The 22932-nt window shown below is 41.7% G+C and overlaps 1 protein-coding gene across 3 annotated transcripts in view; it reads left to right on the plus strand.

Annotated features, from left to right (window-relative positions):
• Positions 1-6203: 6203 nt before the first annotated feature.
• The window catches only part of wscd2 (WSC domain containing 2), a 41797-nt gene continuing 25068 nt past the window's right edge, over positions 6204-22932 (plus strand). Inside the window, exons 1-2 of one of the 3 annotated variants that reach the window (XM_076731359.1) lie at positions 10909-11435; positions 13906-13994. The gene's annotated coding sequence lies outside the window, so the exon portion shown is untranslated. Of the gene's footprint in view, positions 6295-10908; positions 11436-13905; positions 13995-22932 lie in introns of those variants that run through there. The other 2 variants (XM_076731360.1, XM_076731358.1) reach the window with 2 other exon arrangements.

Raw genomic sequence — 22932 nt, forward strand, 5'->3', positions numbered from 1 at the left:
GCCTATTCAAAGGTTTAACATGGCAGTCTTTTTACTCATGCATACAGGATTTGTCCAGTATGTCTGAATAAGCATATTTGTTTATTTATGTTTCCCATTTCAACTCATTAAAATGCTAATGAGTATATCTTGCCAACTATTCATATGCAGATAAGAGCTTTTGTGTCTTGGATGCTACAGTGTGCTCTGCTGCACCAGTTTCCTTTGTTTAATGAGGATTTTTTGGAGCTTCTTTCAGGCTGTTTGGGATGTGCATACATAACCAGTCTGTCCCTAAATAGAGCTCACCTCCTGCTGGTAATGAGGCCACAGCTCACGGCATTAGTTGGCCTTTCTCCCAAAAATGAACTGCTGGTATATACTCATGGAGAGTCCGTTTTCTTTTCAAGGAACAGTGAGGACAGCGTGTTCATATTTGCTTTCTGGAAATGTATTTTCACCATCCAAACGATAGCGAAAGATAACATTAACTTCTAAAACTGCAAACTAACTGGTAGATCAGCAAGACTTCACTGAATTGTGGACATTTATTTTAGATATGAAATATTTGATGGGAATATGTTGAACCAAACTCTTCCATTCATAATGTTTAACTTGTGGCAGATCTTGTTTTGCCTTTCCCTTTTCAGCTTAATGAATTGGCTTATTTATAAATATACAGCGAGATATATTGTGTCTCAAAAATTCTCATGATTGAGCTTGAGGCTGAATGTGACCAAATCTGTAGTCATGCGATTTCTGTGCACATCTCTCTGAGTATGCCTGGACTTTTCTCTGTGTCTTTGGATGCAGGACTATACACTGCTTCCACCATACTAAACTAACGAGGCTGCACAGAAATTTCAGTGTCTAGTTTGCTTTCATGAAGCTGGCAGAGAATTGAATTTGGCCCTGAGGTTGATTGACATTTGCAACCCTTTTCAAATTGATGGTGCTGTTGTGCGTTCATTTGATTTAAATTGATTTTTGTATAACTGCATCCTAGTTCAATCTGTCTTATTCCACAACATTTTCCCTAACTATGGCACCTTGTTGGCATTGTTAGCCTCCTTCTTGTGATTTCTTATCTTAAAATGGACTCACTAACACTAACATCTCATTTAACATTTATATCAGTCACATAATGATATCATAGTTTTTTTCTCTAAGTCATAAACATGCTTGTACTGGATGATTAGTGTAAGTGGATATCAACATGATACTTGTGACTGAGATTATCTTTTTGTTTCATTTAATGGAGATTATCCTCCTGACGTCTGATCTCATACGCTCAGCTTGCTTTGCCTCCACTCACTGTGAACACGACTGTCATCTGCTGCTAGTAATCTCCACTTTTGGAATTGATTGCTTATTATAGTCACACACCACAGGGCTTGGTAAGGCCCCACACAGATGACTGGTCTCCATGGGCCTTTAAAGGTCAAGCCTGCTATATATTGTTGCAGCATCTTGTGCAAATCTTGAGCCATTTTAGCATAAAAAGTAAAAGCAGTAAAGGTCCAAGCACTGAGCCCTGGGGGACACCTCAAAGAAAAGTTTGCCTTTCTTGTGTGTGCTTCCACATACCACCAGTACTTTGTTTCCCTCTGTCTGAAACAACTAGTTGGCACGCTGCTAATCTTGCTACTGCACATAGAGGCTGGTTAAGTTAAACAATGTTCACGTGACGTAAGTTAACTAACTAACCAGCATGCTAACATGTAAACAATGAACATGTTTGGGTTTTTTTATTTATTATATTATTTGTAAAGTTCTTTCTACACACAGAATCGGTGCCCTTATCGGATAGTTCATCAATGTAAGTATCGACTTCATTCACAGAGTGGATAGAAATCATTCAAGAGCATAAATATTGATACCAACCAGTCCATTTAGAATCTGTGCCAGCGTCTGAAAGAATGAAAGTCCAAATGAAATCACATAGAATCACATTCTATGCTATGAATGATACTGGAGGACACCATGAGAGGACACACCAGAAAACTCATACCATAGAGAACTTCCAGATTTGCATGATGTAAACAATAAACATGGCGGCACTCGAGGAGGTTATTTATGTTAATTCTGACATCACAGCAGAAAACGAGACAGCGGCACCATCGCAGATTGTATGTAAAACCCCTAAATCAAGCACAGTGTGACAATGGCGACTATGTATTTTCTTGTTGCTCCAATGTGACCAATTGATAACGATGATGGATGATGTGCATATTTCATCTTGCGTAGGCACAGCATTAATTTTTGAGGACATGCACAACCATTGCTGCAATGTAGAAAATGTGAGGCAGCCATCATGTGCACAAGAATGTGTGGTTAACGCAAGTATATCTCCAGCTGAAATCTGCTGCTCCTGTGTTGTTGTTGTATGGAGATGGATACCGGTATTCCATCAAATGAATGCAAAACTAGGAGGCACCATTGTGAAAACCAAAAAATATACAATATAAATTTCTCCCTTTTGATTTCTCATTTTTTCTCGTAGGGAAACACAGAGGAAGTGATTGCACAGAGCAGACATGTATGCTGCAGCAGACAAAAAAAATACAATTATTCTTCAGTTGGACTTTAAAATAGGGTGCGAGCCAGGGATGCACTACCCATTAACTGTGTCAAACAAACAGCAGTGTCGATTCTTGTTGATCCTTATTGATTTTTACAGTGTTACAGTACAGACAGAAGTTAACTCTGATTCCTTTTTGAGGTCATCTGAATTTATTTATGGTGACAGTGGCAGGAAAAGACAGAAGTGAAGGAGGATGTCACTGTGACGAATTGCACCATGAAGTGGGTCAACTCTCCTGGGCATGCTCAGAATGGATGATGGCGACACAACTGAGCTGCCATTTGACAGCTGACTCCAAATCTATATTTTTTTTCATTCACTATTAATAAACAACAGACACCCACAGAAACTGAAGTGTGAGGGCTCAGAACAAAAACGCTGACTTTGACCAGTCAGTAAAAGCAATTTCAAACAAAATCAAGGTGATTAAGTTTATAATTAGGCACCCAAGATCAGTGTGTTTGCCTGTATTGCCATGTGTCTGGGCATGTTTGTGTGTGGGTGGGTGAGTGTGTGTGAATGACTTTCAGTGATGTATAATTATCAGTAAACGGCTGGTGTTCTGGGCCTGGATAAACAGTTTGACACCCTGCAATTTCCTAAAGAGACACAAACTCCAATTACCAGAATGAGGTTTTGTTACATGGCGTCCAAAAACAAACAAAGGCTTCAGCGAGCGCAGAGAGAAAATCCTTCTCTGCAAAGTAGGTTAATGCACTGTAGGTTAGGCGTTGGCAAATGTGTTAAATTCAAGGAATTGGTTTTGGATCAGAAAGCATCATTGCAATTAGTTTTCACAACACATGAAGTGTTAAGAATTGTCGAGCCTCATTATTTTTCTCAGGCGGGGCTCATGTTGCTTGCTAAACATAGTGTTTGTTTAGTAGTTTTGACATTATTGCTCATAGTTTTAAATTCAAGATGTACATGTATGATGTGACCTCTTGGATTAATCTCACAATTGCACAGAAAGTCAGAAAGTGCTGTATTTGAATTGGTGTTTATGAGTGTTTATTTTTAGTTGCTGTCTGGTGTTATCCCCAGTTTAACGCTGGAGTTTATCCAGTGATATCAGACAGTTTCAGATGGGGGAATCCAAACATATTCAAGTCACTTACTGAGCAGCTGTACGTAATATCCGCCACAGTCTGTTCTTAAAACTTTCTTTATTCCTGCAGTGTTGTGCCTGTAATGTTTCTAAAAGAGATAAACTGAATATCCCTCCGCTAGCTCTCTTTCACTCACAAACACACACACAGCCATCCTCCACGAGTCTGCTTTGTCTTTGTTGTCACTCATCACTCACTCTGCAGTCATCAATAATACAAGACAGAGTCAGCGCAGACATAATAGAAGAGGTGGAGCCTTCAGACACTTTGGCAGATATGAGGGACTGCAGCAAAGCCGCTTGAAAGCGTGTGTCACATCATTCACATTAGTCAATGTCTGCAGTTCGTCCTCATTCGTTATGCTTTAAACAAAAGATCTTAATGCACTAGCTGGTGAAAGTAGCTAAGGTGTGGCTGCTGTTGTTAACATCTATGTACCCTGCTTTTAATAGTACAGGAGTGTGAAATTAGATCCTTTAATAACACAAGCAACTCTGTACTTAATATAGATCCTGATCGGCAGGCAAGAAGTTCCACACCACTTATAAACCAATGAAGAAAACACAGCTGTCATCAAAACCACAACATAATCATATGTTTTTCTCAGAGCGTCATCGTATTTAAGATGAAGCACTGTGTGCGAGACACCGATAGCACGAGCAAGGAAACGAGACGACTGGCCAAAACATCCCAAACTGTGTCAGATGTGTCTAATGAGATACGGCAGGCAGCAGAGTCAAAAGGATCAAATGAAACTCAGTGAAAGAATCATTATTTTTTTATGGTGACTCAAAGATGTAGGTCTCTGGTAATACTACCCCGGGCTGCGGCAGCGACATTGAGACACTGCTTGAATAGCAATTACAGTGCGTGGCTGATTTCACAGCCTCAGTCTTCCAAGAAGATTTTTGTGTGTGTGTGTAAAATCTACAGTAAAAACTGATTCATCCGTTGATTGCTGGAGTGCTGCTGCCAGGGATTTAAGTTGAATGCTCAGGATAATCTCATCATTAATTCATATTTCTAATTAATTCAGTGTGCCCTTTAAATAATGCAGGATCTATTTTTTGGTAGTTTTTGGAGAGACTGCTGAATTATTAATGGCAGCATCCATCACCAGGTTTAACAGAAGACTCCTGCCTCAGTAAATCCTGCTAAACCTGCTCCTTCCTCTCAGCCTTAATAAGAAATAGACCAGCCGGAACCTGCTTTATTTTACACCCTTGTCGACTATATCACCATTCATCAGTCATGGAAGAAGTATTCAGATCCTTTACTTAAGTAAAAGAACTAATACCACACTGTGAAAATACTCCGCTACAAGTAAAAATCTGCATTCAAAACCGTACTTAGGTAAAAGCATGTAAGTATTATCAACAAAATGTACTCAAAGTATCAAAGTAAAAGTACTCATTCAGCAGAAAAAGGATCACTGTCATTATTTTACTATTATATATGATGTGTTTGGATTAATATTACTGCTGCATTGATGTATATGTTGTATTTTAATAGTGTAGTACTTTGCAGATGAATCACAGCCATGCATGATATCCTGTAAGATCGTCATATGTTTGTAGCTGTCCTGGGAGAACCACGTATCTCCAAAGAATGAGCTTATCATGAGCTCAGAAAAACAGCCTGTTCTCAGCTGTGTGACAAAGAATGTTCTCAACCCCCAAAGGAACATTTCATCCTTCAGTTCGTCAGAAACATTGAAAATCAACAAATCTGGAGATACATGGTTTTCACTGGACAGGAAGGGTATGAAACATTGTAATCTGAAAAGTACAATATTTTCATCTGAGATGTAGTGAAGTATAAAGTTGCATGAAATGGAAAAAAGTAAAGTAAAAGTAATTGAGTAAATCTAATTTGTTATATTCCACTACTGCCATTCCTTATACTACAACCCAGTATGTCATGCTGCCACCCGATGGAGCCCTGATCGCTGCTGCATATGTTAACAGAATCTGACAGTCATGATTAAGATAAAATCTTCAGGCAACCAGCACAAGGACTTTCGTTTGTGTTAATGGAGCCAAAGAGAGCTTATCAGTCCAGTCCTGGCCCACACAGCTTCGCCGAAGGACACAGTTTGTCAGAAAATAAGTCTGTGTCGCTGTCTGTCACTGGCACTTGATGTACGACTTCCAGTCAGTCACAGCATTACAGTTTATCCAGACTGTCACCATCAACACGCAGAATATGGAATGACAGTGATGTAGTCGCGCAGATGGATAAAATCATCACTCACTTCACCACATGACAAACATTTAAAGTACAGGCTGCATCTAGCTTCGTGCAGGTGCAGCCAGGCCATCGTGCTATATATGATGCAGACAGGAAGTGGAGAATGTGTGCGTGTGAAACCTCATCCTCCACCGTCTCTTCACATTAGTTGCTCAATCCAGAGAGATGATGAAAGTGCTACGATTAGCAGACAGCAGTCATAAGAGGACGGCAGCAATATCGCTCTTTTATCACTCATCATGCGACTCATGAGTAGAAGTGTTTTATAATGATAATGTCACTTCAGGGTCATAAGGAAAACAGTCTGGGAGTTGGAGCAGCATTTTATGCTTCTGCGCTCTGTGTCTTAATCTCAGAGGGTTCAACACCAAGGTAAGAGCAACAAAGACCTGCCGCTATACTCCTTCCTTGTTTTCAGAAGGAAGTGAAAGGAAAAAAAAAAAAAAAATTATTTTCACACAGTTAGATTTAAAGTTGTTCAGGCTATGTGGATGAGATGTGCGTGTGGGAACTGTTGAAGAGAAATTCTGCATGTTGTTTTTCAGCAGGAAGAGTTTAAGATCCTTCAAGTGCTCAAGAAGAAAAATGTTCAGAAATGTCCTTGAATCCCAGCAAAGTAAATGGAAATTTATGTAACATGTTCAAAACGCTCAACCGAAAGAATTACTCACAAGATAAAGCTGTAAAACTTGCTTATGTAATTGCAAGCGTTGCCAAAAGGCTGCCTGTGGAGTGGGAAGCAAGTGTTTATTGGTTTAAAGGTCAAACAGAGAGCATAGCAACTACACTTATTGATCGTGTTATTCCTGTGGAAAATCGATGAGGACTATTCCAGAAAGGAATTCTAAGGTTGTTCATGAGCCAGAGATGATTCCTACGATGCAGAAAACACAGGGGAGTGATGTCTTTTTTAAAAACATGCAAGACTGCGGAGGTTTCATCGAGCCACTGATCGGTCCCACGGGTACACAGCCGCCAGGCAAATAATAAATCACTATGCAGATCGATAAACATGACACGTGATTATCAGCTGACTGACGTGAGAAAGTAACACAGTCATTTGGATCCCCGTTGAAAATGGGAGACGGAAAATTAAATCAATTGTGTTTTTAGTGTGTGTCAATTGGCAGCAACTGTATTGATACTGGCCTGCAAAGCGGTGACTGAATGTTTGTTTTAGATGACAGACGTGTGCGTGCAGTTGAATACAGTGTCTAACTATACCAAACTATAAATACCTACAATATGAAACTCACAAGTCAGATCAAATCAAATCTAAAAGGTTTGATAAACTGAAACAGTTGGTTGATTTATCCATTAGTTGACTTACAGAAAATTGCTGTAATCCACAACTATTTCAATCATCTGTTAATTGTTTAAGTCAGTCAATCCACCACCTTTATACAGAAATATCTTAATAACTACTGAAAGGACTGCCATAAGTTTTGTATTCGTGTTCCCCAGAAGATGAACCCTAATGACTTTGGTGACTCTGACTTTTCCTCTCGTGCCACCACAAGGTTGACATTTGTGGTATTACAACACTTTCTTTTATGACCACATGCATGCAAAACTACACACATTTCTATCAGGATCAGGTGCTAATTAGCAATGTTAACATGCATAAGCACAAAACACAGATGAAAACCATGGTCAGCATTAGACCTGCTAAGCATCAGCATGGCGGCATTATCACTGTGAGCATGTTAGCATGCTGATGTTGGCATTTAGCTCAAAGCACCGCTGTGTGTTGGTACAGCCTCAAAGAGCTACTAGCGTTGCTGGAGGCTAAAGTCTTGTTTATGCAAAAATGTCAAACAACTGCTGCTTCCAGCTTCTCTGATTTGAGTGTTAGCTGCTTTTTTTTGTTTCAGATCATTGTAAATCATTGCATTTTGAACTCTTAGTTGGACAAATTTTAAAATTATGTTTCCCAACGCGGCCTCTCGACCTGGAAAGAAGCTGAAAACAGGAAGAGAGAAAACCTTGCAAAAAAACTTAAAAAACCCTGCAATAAATAAATAAAAAATATGACTGAGATGCTGATTTGCACTGGACTACTATTATCACATGACCTACGTGTTTGGCAAAACATGACAGGGTATTATTACAAAATGACCGCAGGTTCCCAGGTTGCACTTGTCCCATGCGAATAGGCCTTACGACAGTGAAAAGATGATATCCGTGTCACGTGTAGTTGCGATGGTAGAACTCAGTTTAGGTGTTAGACGGAGCAGTTACCTCTTCCTCACTCCCTCTCTGTTGCATACGTGAAATTCAAACACCTCCACAAAAGGATGTTTACGTACAGAACTGATGTCTTTGCTCTCCTGGATGATGAGCTAGAGTTACGGAGCCGATTGTTCCCGATGTGCTGGAGGCGACAGTGACGTTCACAAGTGCACTTTATTGGTCCTGATCTCATGTGACAATTAATAGAGTCTTAGCGCTTCAAAGCAGGAACAATGGATCTCTTACAATAGTGTTTTTGAAAGCGGTGGGTGTTTTTGATTTTCGTTATGTGAGAGTTTCCATTAAGAAACCTGAAACTGAAGCACATGTTGACATCAGAATGAGGTCTCTGCATGTGATGTTGACAGCTAACCTAAAGGGAATATCGTTCATTCTTTCAGCAGCTTGTAAGAGTTTGAGCATCTTCCTTTTTACCCGTCACATTGCAAAGACATGTGACAAGTGACAAGCGACCCTTTTTCTCATAGTTTGTCCCATACTGTAGATTTCTCACGAGGCTCTGTTTATGTCACAAAATCCACACGGTATCTTGTGTGAAACCTCCCTTTGTCTTTGACGGGCTTTGGTCTCGTGCTTTGTTTTAGATATAGTATGTGGTCCTGCACTGTGTATATGTATACTCGGCTGAAAGAGGGAGAACCAGCATGACGCGAGCTATTTTCTGGATTGTGTGCTGTGTCTGCTCACAAGACCCATTTCTCAGATCATGACATGAAACAGGACCATCAGAGGAACCATTTAACCGGTCACAGTCTAAAAATGAAGGAACATTCCCTCCATTCCCCTTTCATACCGCCGCCTACATATCCCCTCGAGAGAGCGGATTTACACAATGAGCCCATTATCGTCTATTTACTTCAGTTTTCTGCATCTGAAGGGTAGATAAACCAGTGGTGGTCACACACAGGCCAACGCACAATGCACACACTGAAGCCACTGCTGGCTTGTGATGCAGATGTACGAGGTTTTGACGCTGCGTTGGCTGGCTTGGAGTTTTATCTCTTGCACCACATGATTTACCACCCACTCTGACATCTAACAATGTATGCATGTGGGTACACCCTCGAAAAAGACATAAAAATCAGGGAGATGTTTTACATTGATCTGCAGTACAATTTGTCTGAACAAACCCACGAAATCCCCTCGCCTTCCTCAAAAATCAGAGTTTTAGGATCTTGTTGTTTGGCCGCTGTCCCATCCAGTCTGCCTGATTCAGCATGAGTAATATCACTGCTGCACACTGGTGATTTCAAGAGTGACCCTCGAAGTTGGAGTCCGCCGCTGAGTCACCATGTAGAGGAGAGTAATTGTGGGTGACAGCGCTATGGGCGACAGCACAGACAGCAACCAACCCGTGAATTGATGCTGCTGAAATATGCAGAGTCATAGCTGTTGTGTCAGCACACCATCCCTTAGGGACAGACCAGCGTTAATCTTGTAATAACTGAGTGGCGTATTCAGACTTCAGGTGCTGGAGCTAGAAGGGACTAAGTGGGCTTTGAATAACATTACAGATGAGACAAACACATATAATTTTCATTAAAACTTTTGTTAGATGTTCTGCCATCCAGTCAGGTGGATTGCCTGCATACTATCAATATGTGTTCTCAAGTGCTCCCTGCTTGCGTGTGAAAGTCTCTTTGTGTACATGCCCTTTTAAAGATCTGTGTAATGCAGTTGCTCTAAGTCATCGATTAAACAGCCGTGACTGTCAGGGACAGAATGATAAAACAGACTGAAGCGTGCAATTTACACACAAGGAGATTTGCAGTTAAACAGAATAGATGATCACCCAGATCTGACGCCGGAAATCCTGCGTGCAGCAGGGACACACACACACACAGCAGCTGAACATCTGGAGGTGGGTTTGAGAGGGGTGAAGCAGAAATGGAAATCAGGATTAAAATCAGAACGCAGAGCGGGCAAAAACACTCTGTGTTCATGAAAACCTGACAGTGGTGTGTGCGTGTTTGGCTCTAACCTTAACCCAAGTCTTTACCCTAAATGTTAACGATTCACATTATCAGGACTTTTTCCAGTGATATTTAGTATGTAAGGACCCTCAGATAGGTTCATAAAACTATATATAAATAATAAAAAATAAATAAATAAATAAATGAAATAAAACTGAAAACTGGGACCATGCTTTATCTTTGAAGTGGTAGTAGTGGGAATAGTTTGTACATGGTGAGTGTAAGTCTGCTGAAAATTGTCTTTAATGACAAGGTGCTTCATTAGATGTGAATGCTGCTGCTGCACATGTCTTTTCTCCAGTCATACAAATATTTTCCACACAGTCTGGTGGAATTAACCAAAGTCCAGCTGCACTCTAAACCACCCTGAGCCAACTTCTGTAATTATTAATATCACTTCTTATTGCTGCTATCACATATTTTTATAGCTGTCCCCGAAGCAGGTTCCAACAGAGAGCCATGCCCACTGATAAGACTTCACGTGGCCCAACGTCCCTTTTTAAATCAACACTACTTGACTGCTTTAGAGACATTTTGAGATGATTTGTCGTTTGATGAGATCTGTGGAAGATAACCTGCGTGCACAAATCCAATCGTTCAGACGCTGAGGCCTCACGTGAAATCAGGCTCCAATTGGTCCATCAGCAGGGAGCGTGCCACCGCGCCAAACCTGCCCTGCGTGGCCCAGAGAGCGGAGCGCGGAGTGCGGCGGACACTGCGCCTCTGTGAGCTCTGCTGTGTCTCTTTAAGTACAGCAGGCAGTGCTGTTGGTCCGTGTGGGAGCGCAGGGCGCACGGTGCGGCGCTGCCTCTCCGCAGCGTCAAACAGCCTTCCCTTCACGTCGGACAGGCGACAGAAACGACAGGTCGACCCACCGCCTGCAACACATCCGCGCTTTCACCTGAACAGCTCACTGGAGCGAGGGAAACCAAGAGGGGGCTGTCTTAGCGGGGCTGATGTGGACTGGTGAGCCTGTAGGGCCACTGACATTACTCCCTCCTTCTCCGACCGACAGCCAGAAGTGCGTGGCGGTTTATCTGCGGTGCTGTACAGTAGATCATTGAGCAGCGCTGAGAGACTGTGCGAGCTAGTGAGATTGGTAAACTAACGTTAATTATCTGCGGTTAAAAGCAAAAAAAACAGCTCATCAGAGAGCATGCTGATGCTCATATTTGGCTGAATGATCGTGGAGATGAAACATCATGACTACCATCCTCTGCTGAGTTGCGTCCTGTGAACTGCAACATCAAACCATCTGCTGAAGCCTCCTCTTGACTCGTGTTGAAGGTAAGGTGAACTTCAAACATTACATCTGATCTGATACAAAATCCAGGAGGAAAGCTTTAATTCAGCGGCTCGGAATCATCCTGTGAATACACAGGTTGGTTATGTTTGTGGTGTAACACAAACTCACAGTCAAGCTGCACCGCTAACGACACTGCTGGTTAACATCTCTGAAGTAGATCAAAACCCAAAAACCCAATTCTCAGTTTTCTGTCGTGTATTTTCGTATTTTTACCGTTTCGATTGCGAATAAAGAAGCTGCCACTTAAAGGACAGAGTGGACAGGCGTTGCAGCAGGCTTTGTCTATTTAAGGCCATATGTTTTTGTCACACTGAGCCTCAGGTGATAAAAATACCTGAGTGAACTAGAGGCTGTGCCATCATCTACCCTGTTTGTTCCTACACACTGCACAGTGAAATCCTAATATATTATTTATCTGACTCCTGGTGGGTTAAACCAATTGAGAGGCTTATATTTTTCCGTCATATTTGCACCTGCAGTGTTTGTGTGACAGATGTTAAAGTGTTCCTGCTCTCGGCTAGGTACATTATCATGTTCAGTGGGCAGTAAAGATGCATTAGTCTCTAACCAGGTGCACGGTTGGTGGAGTCATTCTCCCCAAAGTGTGAAGTCGCTGGTCTTTCATTAGAGCCCTGCTGCTAATTTTTAACCAGAGCTGCAGATCAGACTGAGAAAACAGGCAGCACCTAACCTGCATTTCCTCCCCTCATTTGTGTCTTTAGTTTAAGAATCTAATTGAGAGATTTTTCTGGATTTTAGTGTCAATTCTAGCATGAACAGAACCTCGTTATTTTTTTTTTTAATTATTATTTATTATTAAGGTTTTAGACCAAGAGTTCACCGACTCTGCCTGACAGTGTTTGTCAGTAGTTTTTATAATCAGTTAATTGTTTCTGTATTGAATATCTGAGTTTTACACTGCTGGTTGGATAAAACAAGACATTTGAAGATGTCGGCATGGTCTCATGGGCGTATTTTATTATTTTCTGATATTTTCTAGAAAAACAGCAAATCAGTGACATATGCAGATCAATTGATAATGGAAATAATCCTTATCATATTTATCCTCAGCTGTGCACGCTTATCAATTACAGGGTAACTCCTAATGAATTTAATGAAATTATGCAAATCATCAGCTTCTTCTCGCCCTCATTGTTTCTGATGACCTCCGTGTACGAGATCACTGCACTGAACCGCCTGCTCAGTGTGAAGTCGAAACAGAAGAACAACATAATGGTTGTTACGATTGATCACACTGCTGTTAAAATCAATCCAAACGGCACTAATTGCTTACGCTGCTGCTATTTCAGCACTTGGCATGACGGTAAATAAAAAACATGACAGACCACTTGTTATGGCGATGGGAGACTCATAGCTGATGAATCCAGAGCAGGCAGAACTGATCAATACCGTGAACGTCACTGTAAAATAAAGACTTAAAGCACCCCTTCCTCCTTATTCTAATTCAGCCCTCTGGCAATGGGCATCTCCATCACGTTATATAGTAATGCAGTTTCAGCTGCGCTTGACAGAAGTCTCTGGATACTCATTTAAAAAATAAAATCACATAGATTTCACTGTTGCTAACAGCGGCCGTGCTGTTTCCTGAGGCAGAAGTAAACTCACGTCAGAGAAATATGGCAACAACTGAAGTTCATATTTGTTCGCTCCAGAATGAAAGTGCTGATCCTGCTGCTGCTGCTGATTTACTGAATGATCAGATAATCAGATAGTCAAGGTCGCAGCATTTTGCACCTCTGGAATTTAAGTGGAGCCTCAGCCTTTAGGATTGCACCTAAGTATAATATTTTTTTTCTGAATTCGATTTTGAATTTCGGAGGAGTTTTTCCACACTTGAGCTCAGCTCCGCCTGCAGAGGAGAACTTGAAAGTGGCTCAGTTATGAAGTCCTTTGTGTAGCGACAGGGTGGCTGGCAGCAGAGAGAGAAGGCTTTGAATTCTTCCAGAGCTTATCTCTTCATCCTCTTGGCGACCTCTCAGGGACGTGCCGTGGATCATATCCATTGGCCGAGGGCTCTGAAGATCGCCAGAGGAACTGACAGGAACTAACAGTTAGCACGCTTGTGCTAGCCATTACAGTGAAATAACAGTGGCGCAGTGCGAGATGTGTGTAGGTCGTGTGGCGCACTCGCTCCTGATAAATCACCATCAAGAACGGATGTCAAGATCCTCATTAGAGCTCTTACAGAAATAGCTTGGCATTAAATACTCCACTGTCTTCGGACTGTTTATAGCGTCTGACGTTAAAAGCAGAATGGCAGTTTCATGCTCAGTGGCTTCAGATTCAGTTCATATTGGTGCCGAGTCAAAACACAAAAGCCTTAGTTTACTATATATATTATATTTCGGAATAACTTATTTTCCTTTTCCTCAAAAGAAAAGATGATTTTAGAGAGAGGATATTCTTTAAAACTGTGTTCCGGTTACACAGATCCAAGGAGTGGGTCAGCCTCGCTGCATGGACGTCTCAGCCAGCTTTTCAGCTTATAGGAGGATTATTCACAACACCGGACCTCTTCCGTAAGTCGTATCCAGATAATCACTATGAAGACAGGTGGTAAGGAAGTACAGGGTGGTAGACATCAAACCCAAAACCTGAATCTTAACTCAAGTGTGTGGCTTCTGTTGGTAGATATTAACTGTAGATACGTCACATGACTTGAGTGGATCAAAATCTAACTGACAAAGAAAACCAATGACCACATCCTACAAGACATATCGTATTTCAGTCAGACAGCTCACATTTGAAATGTTTATTACAGCAGCAGAATAGTTAGAGTTTGCATCTTGGCTCCAACCTCATCACTCCCTGCAGATATATTTACATTGAGATATTAATGAGTGATAAGCGAACGTCCCCTATCCCTCTTAAGCCCGCTGGCTGGAGCCTGCAGGTGGATGCTGGGGTGGTGGTAGGCCAGGAAGAGCAGGCAGCGAGACTGATGCGGGGCAGCAGCGGCACTGACAGAGCAGAGGGAGGGATGGGAAGTTTTGCAGCTTAAATAGGTCGCAGAATTGGAAGGACGTGTTTGGTGGATGATTGTGGAGAGCGAGGCGTGTCACATGTGTATATGCAGCACAGCTCGGGTTGATTGCCTGAGCTAGCTCGCAGGCGATGCTCCATTAAAATCCATCCAGTGTATAAACCAAAAACTAGCCGCAATGTTTTTGTCATCGTCACAGGGAGCGTGAATCATCGAATCATTATGTGCGTTGTTTAAAGAAGACTTCTCAGACTGCTAGCATGAAGACAGCATTGACTTCAGAAAAGATACGGAAGATACTCAGACCTGCTGTTCCGGCTTTTCTTTCAGACAGAGACAGACACCCTGCTGAGGATGTGCATGCTGTTTAATCCTACCAAAGCTAATATGAGTGTGTGTGTGTGTGTGTGTACCATGTATTCCTTACATTGTGGGGAATCCGTTTACACAGTCACATCGCGGGGACTCAGCATCCTTATGGGGACAAAATGCAGGTTCCCATAATGTGAATCATTACATTTTAGGATGAAGACTGGGCTGAGTTAGAGTAATGTTAGGGCAAGGCAAGTAGTGGTTTTGGTTATGTTTAGAGTAAGTCTCCAGGAAATGAATGCAAGTCATCATAAATTATCTATACACGACTGTGTGTGTGTGTGTGTGTGTGTGTGTGTGTGTGTGTGTGTGTGTGTGTGTGTGTCGGTGGTTGTGTGCTTGCATCTTGTCCATCTCCTAATGTGTTGAGATGCAAATGCAACCCCATCTCAAGTGTGCTTTAATTGGAGGCACGGAGACTAAAACTAGTCAGCAGAGTCATTAGATGATATCATTAATTTATCATTTTTATGTCTTCATCTGGTGAGTGGTCATAATTGTTGTGGTGCAACAAAATATCTGTTTGCTGTCTGATGTCTTAAGTCATTGTTTTCTCAAACTTCTTTTTCAGAACAGCCAAGTTGAATTTCACTGAAATAACATTATTTAGAACATGAACTGCATTTTCTTTGATGTATATTACTCTTGAATGATCATGCATTTGAAAAATTGTTATATTTCCAGTTTTCATACACAAAAGACACAAAGCTCTATGCTGAAAACAAACCTGAGAGCAAGATAATATCCGTCATATTTCATATTTGACTGATGGGTTTCCTCAAAGAACAACATTTCTAATTTGTTCCCCTGTCAAAAATCTTGTATTTTCATGTCGGTGTGCTTTGATTTCTGGATAAATCTCACCAGCCTGAATCTTCATAGCTTTGCCTGCATGAGACTTTGATTAATCAGATTCAGAGATACGTTCCATATGTTCCCCAGGTTTGAGAAACACTGTCTTAAATCAATCCATACTGCATATGCAATACATAATTACTGTAATCAAACAGCAGCAGGTTTATTTTTGAAGTCATATAATTGAAAGTATAGTAACTCTATGCAGAAAAACCTCCCTTTCTTCCAAGACTTTGTCCCCAAACGTGGATTATCACAACATTTGCCGTTCTTCAGGAGGTCAGTCAGGGTCTTGGATGTGGCATCAGCTCTGGCTCCCCTCAGTCTGACCCAAAGTCTCTGTTTGCCCTCAGCGCCGTCAGACTGACTCACAACTGTGTGAACGTCCAACACTAACCGCTCAGGGGAGGCAGAGGCTTGACATGGTGTGTGTGTGTGTGTGTGTGTGTGTGTGTGTATGTGTGTGTGTGTGTGTGTGTGTTTGTCCGTGTGTGGGAGAGAATGAAGAGAGGGGAAGAGAGTGTGAGGGCAATTGGGAAAATGAAAAAAAAAAAGATGAGGAGCAGAAGATAAGGAGAAAACAGTGAATATAAAAGCCACATTCTCTGTGGCCCAAGGCCGACCTTGAGACTGTGCCAGTGGCCAAGATTAGCACATCACCACTGTAATAGCTCACCTCGAGTAGCAGGCCCCCTTGTCCTCTCTTCAACTTGATCCCTTCTTCACAAAACGGCTTTTGTTGGAGTTAAAGTGCTGGGCTCTGTTTTCTGAACCTGCTGCACCAACAGAGATCCAACCTGGCAACAGTGGAGCCTTTAAATAGAGAAATTTAGTGTACCAACTCCCACTTTTAGGGAGCCGGAGGACAAAATGGTCTGAGTGCTGCCTCTCTGAGAGGCATTTATCTTTGGGTCGACCTGGAACTAAAGCACCATTTATACTCCTAAATGAGTTCCCACATTAAACATATTTACATCCTAATGGCTCGAAAAAGACTGCATAATGTAGGAATAAACATAACAAGTTTCCACTGATTTCAAGGACGTTGACCAGGAAGCACACTTTAGTGACAGCAAAGGCACGAAGCAGTCTTTTATAAGCTCTATTAGGCTGATGAAGTAGACATTATATGCATATTAGAGAGCAGCCTTGTGGTGTTTTCTCAGCTTAGAGAACATCACTTCAAGCAGTGTTAGTGGATCTGTGAAAACACATCTATCCACACCCAGACTGCACTGTGAAGAATTAGACAGGCTTTTTCTTAAAAGAGGATGTCAGGAGATTTTGATAAGCCCTGCCCTAACAATACTGCAGTACAGCAGCAGGAGCCCCGGTGTGATAAAGAATCAGAAGGATTGGAGTCCCCTCTGGGTCTGTCAGCCTGTGCAGTCAGTGTCAGCAGCGGCGTCAGATCTCCTTTCAGCATGCTGGGCCCTAATTGTGCTCTCACACTGACTTGAGAAATTTGTCAGGTTACTGTGAAATGAACTACTTGGACAAATCAAGATATGCATCCCTGTGTTCCTCCACAAACCACAACTCCACCGCTGTGATTATCATGGAATAACACGACGCTCAAGCTTTTAAATGGATAAACTACTTTTGCTTATTTCCTGTTGGGAATATGTCGTTAAAGGGTAAATAGTAGCAAATTCTCATGATAGTCTTTCGCTCAGTAATTGTATCTACTGGGATTTCATCTGAAAGATGTGCAACGGTAACCAACCCTCTATTTATACACGCTTAAAGTAAGGGCTTATTATTTTTACAGTCAGCATTACATGTTGTTCCATTAATTTCCAGCAGCAAGCTGGATGAGTGCCTCAGTCTATCCACTTATCAGCTACTTCTTTGAATCTGGCAGTAAGTAGAGCACACACATGAGCTCCTCCGCGGCGCTAATATTCTCCATCTGTCAGCAGAGCTGCCCAGGTTTGGCCGTGATGTTAGGAGCTATCACATGCAGTAAATGAAGCACGCCTGGTCAGCCACGAGCCCATTGCCACGCACTGTCAACCATCATCACCGCCGCGCTCTCGGTGACTGTGCAGATGTCTTTCCCAGGTTGCTTCAGGGTGAGATGACTCAGCTCCCGCTCAGCGCTTCACTGAATCCGGGCGCAGCCCTCTCCTCAGTCAACCACGGCGACTTAAACACGGTCTGGCTGAACCGTCGAGGCCAAAACACAGGCTGCATTATTTGCAGTGTTGGACTCTCGAGTCTCGTGGTTCCCAACCTTCTTGTTTTTTTGTCTGACTTTGCAGACGGGCTCAAGCACCCCTTCACTGTACCTCCCTAGATGGGAGATTTCACCACAAAGAAAACACAGAGAGGCTGTTGTTCATCTGTTCTCTCTGTCAAATTTACATCCATACTACTTCCTTTAGAGTAGCAGATGTTGAACATTTCATCCGTTTATTTATTACTTGTAGGTGTCAGTTCTGGCTTTTCCGCTCATTAGCTTGTGATGCTCAGGTGTTACAACTGATTGGTTGACGGAAGAAGTGTCATAGCTGGAAGGCTCCTGCTAATTGTGACAATAACTTCATTAAAGATCATCATCGCATGAGCTAAACTTCCTATTTCCTCTAAAAATCATACATTTTGTGAATTCTGTGCTGACTGAAGCTGAAAACTATCAGTTCACCCAATTCAGAAAAAGACTGATTTTTCCATTTCCCATTACTGTGATCTATCCAAGCAGGTAATTTCCCTTTTATCTGTAAGTTCTGAGATTTCTCTTTTCACTCCGATGTAATTGAGGTGTTGGGAATTTTGTTTTGTGGCACTCACAGTACTGAGGTCAGCTGTAACACGTTTTTCCATGAATACTGTCCCACATACTCTCAAACCTCTCAGAGCTCACTGAGAGGTTTTCTTAGGACCTGATTTCTATTGAAGAAAGAGTCCCTTGAAGTTTCAGGGGCAGAAATTCAAACCTGAGCGCATAAAACCAAAGGTATATGCATGGCAAGATGCCACTAGAGGGAAGTGCGAAAATCTGCTTTTGAGGCATCTGTGAACTGACCTTTTCAGTAAATGCAACCACATCCATATTGGACTCTAGTGTGAAAATTATCGAGCACGTCACTGTTATCTCGCTCTGTTATTTCAGAGGTCTCTGCTTTTCTGTCTCACTCAGCCGTGTGTTTTCTTCCATCGCTATAGAGATGTTGTCCATGTTGCATCAGAGCAACAGTGAGGCACGACTGCATGCTCGTCATATTTTATTCATCTTAGAAGATGCTGCAACAGTGAGGCTTAGTCCTTCCTGTGAGCCCGAAACAGGCAGCTGTCAGAAAACCTGAATCCCCGGATACTTTGCCCATTTCTACCTCTGCACACACACACACACACACACACACACACACACACACACAAGCATAGTTGATTGCATACTGCAGTGCTCCCCTGTGTGCACATATACGTCTAACCTTTCCATCATTGCAGAAATTACCTTTTGATTTTAGCTTCATGTGGTAACTGATGACAACAATGTCAGGTGCAGGAAAACTATGCTATTACAGAAGGAAAAGAAAAGCCTTTTCTTGATCTTTGCAGTGAGTACATTATCAACAGTAGCTTTTTCAGTGTCTACTGACACTAGATTTTGTCCTTTATCTAAGGGCATCCTGCTGCTGAAAAAAACAAACAGATAGATTAAAGAAGGAAATATGAGGAGGTATAAACAAAGCTATCAACTGAGTGCAGAAAATGTAAAATAGATAAACAAAATAGGGAAAATGGCATACCCCAAATTCTCTTACACCATTTTCACGTATGCAGTCCGTCCCTGAAATGTTCAGGAACAGTTCCTGCATGGGGTCGCGTGTGAATGGGAGCAGAGATCGATTTTCAGGGTAATCTGTGGTGCCAGTTTCCCACCTCAAGACGTCAGAACAGTTCAGGGGAAATGGCAGTATGGCTGTATTGTGAATGAAAGCAGTAACACTGCAGGGACAAGGGTTACGTCTGGTAGAGGGAGTCGTACGACTCCGCTGATGATGTTTTTCAATCAGCCACTCGTCCACTGTTGCCTTGCCAACGATTTTAAGGATGATTTGATAACGAATAAAGGTTCTTGTGTTTGCAAACTAGCTCCTTTTTTCAAGAAAAAATGGAAAATGGACAGATTCAGAAATAAGGGAGTTCACATGCGCCCTTTTCTTCTGTTGAGTTTTATGGTCGTTGGTATCCAAAAGCATTTTATTACCACCATCTGCTGGACTGTCCATCGCCCCTTTTATTCTGACACTGGCATGTTTGAAAAGGCTGAAGACAGAAATGTTCCCGAATGTAGCTTCATGTATGAATAATGAAAATCGCTAGCAGTGCATAAAATGCTACCCCAGTAATTGACCTATGTGTGAAAGAGGCATTTAGTGGATGCAAACATACACATACATGCATATAACAAATACACAGGTGTCTGTGTATGCACATATTGTAAACTATTTGTAAACTTGTATTGTAAATATGTATAATTGTCATCTTATGTTGCAAATAGAGCTGTACAGACTTTAAAGTGTTAACTTACTTAGTCATGGATTTGTCATCTGGTATAGAATTGATGGGACTAACAATGAGGACACAATGACAGCAACAACAACAACAACAACAGTTGACTAAAAATAGGATGCATGAGCAACACGGCCTCTAATGATGTTCATATTTAATTGGACAGGATATGTTGACAGCAGGCCTCTGGTGCTGCTTGACCTTTACAGGCAGATTTGCGTGATGCTGATGAGGCCCATGGTTCAGTACACATTTTGCAAGGCATGCTTACAGAGCACCCGACCACATACACACTTCATGCTCCTCAGATGAATGCATCCGCTGCATCCAGCTCGCTGCGCTGCGTGATTGTGCACGTTGAACAGCTCATCAAAAACAGCTAAATAGCTTGTGTACAACAACACTCAGAGCGACGGACGAGCTGCCCGCTCTCATGCTAAGTTTTCAGTCTCTTTCCATTAAAGGAAAATGAAGTAACAGCCTGTGATGATGTCCACTGCAGTACAGATGCTGCCTGCTGTACGTACTTTCCTACAACTTGTTCCTTCATTTCAGCTAGTGTTAATTTCCCAAACAACTCCACAAACATGGGTGTTAAATACTTTAGATCGTGCTGTCGGTTATATGTTAAGGGGGTGAAAGCACTATAGATGGCATAAAGAAAGAACAAATAAGATTAAAAAAATAAGATTTTTTTCATGACTCAAAACACATGTTTTTATACTCTGCTCAGTTGAGGCCACAGTTTGTGGAAAAACATGAAAACTGCTTTTGTGGTTTATTTCTCCTCATATAACTGTCAACCGTCATTGCAGTCTGGTAAGGAAATAGGCTCAAAATGTTTTCATGAAACTATTTAGTTTCACAATCATACCCAAGCGTCAGCAAACCAAAGAGAACCAAATACCCACATGTTTCTAAAACTGTAAACATGGCTCCTGGCAGATTATTCTGCATTCAAATCAGCTTTCAATCCAAAATCAGCAGAATGTTTCCAATTTCTAACAAACAATATTCTTTTGTCACATGTATCCAGTTTGGGTACAATGTAATCTACGGTCAGTGGTGCAAAGAAACTAAGTACATTTACTCAAGTACTGTACTTCTTATGTATTTTTATGGATTAAAGTGTACACAACATAATGTAAAGTAGTTAAAAGTGGAGCAACATTAACCATCGACAACATTTAAATACTGATGACTCTTAAATGCATCAAGAATAATAATGCAGTCATATAATACGTATATATAATACAATTCATTATGAGTAAGTTCAGTTTTCATGTCAGTCCTTCAACACTTACCTACCACCTTGGCTCCAATTGAATAAGGGAAGTTGTAGTGATGTGGTGGGTGTCTCTAACCACATGACCATTCATTCATGACCATGAAAAACAGGTTTTGCCACACACACGTCGAACATGTTGAGTGGATCAGTTTGATTATGCTTCTGTATTTCTGGAAAATGGAAAATACTTGACTGTTTACTGAACACCTATTGTTAACTGTGCTTCATGCTGAGACAACAGCCTGCAGTTTCAGGATCTTGTGTTGTCTGAAATAATCCCAGCATGTGGTGCTTCGGGCAAGATCACCTCGTTACTCCAGACATCATTAGTAGCCTCTCTAATCCTCTCTTTTCCCAGCTTTGAACGGTGCAGACTTATCCAGCTCTCAAGTATATACATTCGTCCAAATCTTGAGTGTTAAATCTGTTGATGCTGACCTGAAAGCACAATGGATCAACAAGGCAAAGGGCATGTGCAATGATTTTCTAGCTGAAAATGGATTCAGCTGTGTGGGATTAGTCTGTGAGGCCACACTATGGTTTTCTAAAACGAAAACAAGGACTTAAGCAAAGGGGAAGTGAGCTTTTGTCAATACTCATCACTTCAAATGTAACCAGCCTGAACATGACACCATATTATTTCACCTCAGCTGTCTTCAGAAGTTCTGAAACACACATTTACTGTAATGCAGTGGTCAGCGCCTTTGGCAAAGTAAGCTCAGACTGAACCATAATTCATTACAGTGCTTTAAAAATAGATGTAAAATGCTCTTTTCACGTCTCTCTCAGGAGGTGAAGGGTTAGCTGCAGAACAACAGTGCTGGAGGATCCAGCTTCTTGCTTAAGGACACTTCAGCAGAGTGGGTGCTCGTTGACACAGGAGCTTGAATGTGCATCCTACGGTGGAGGGTCTGTCTCCCCTCTCACTGCACCGCCGAGCACTCGGCTGTTTTTCTGTTCTTACTCTGTCCAGCAGAGCAGAAGAAGCTGTGTGATACAGGGGGACGGTTGTGTCAACATCTTCCTCTGTGAATAAGTTCCCCCAACAACACGTGAAAATTATAAGATACAAGTGTATTCATTTTTGGTGTTGGCCAAAAACGCAGGACTAAAACAGTTTTTTTGTGGTATCAGGATTTACAGGACCAGTGTGAAAGATTTAGAGGGATCTATCGGCAGAGATGGAACATGATATTCATAAGTATTTTTTCATTCGTGTATAATCACAGTATTGGACTTACATTTGCCAGCTGGCCAGAAGCATCACCCCAAATGAATGTTGCTTCAATGATGCTGGATGTGTAAATACGCAACTTTTGCTAGCAAATTCACCATATCAACTTTATAAAGGTGATCATTGTTTCTGCTGACCTGAAGTCAGGTAAGGCTGTTTTGCAAGGATAATTCAGCATTTCAGTAAATATGTTTTTGTTTTTTTTTT

The sequence above is a fragment of the Chaetodon auriga genome, chromosome 5 (genome assembly GCF_051107435.1).
Source record: "Chaetodon auriga isolate fChaAug3 chromosome 5, fChaAug3.hap1, whole genome shotgun sequence".
Lineage (NCBI taxonomy): Eukaryota > Metazoa > Chordata > Actinopteri > Chaetodontiformes > Chaetodontidae > Chaetodon > Chaetodon auriga.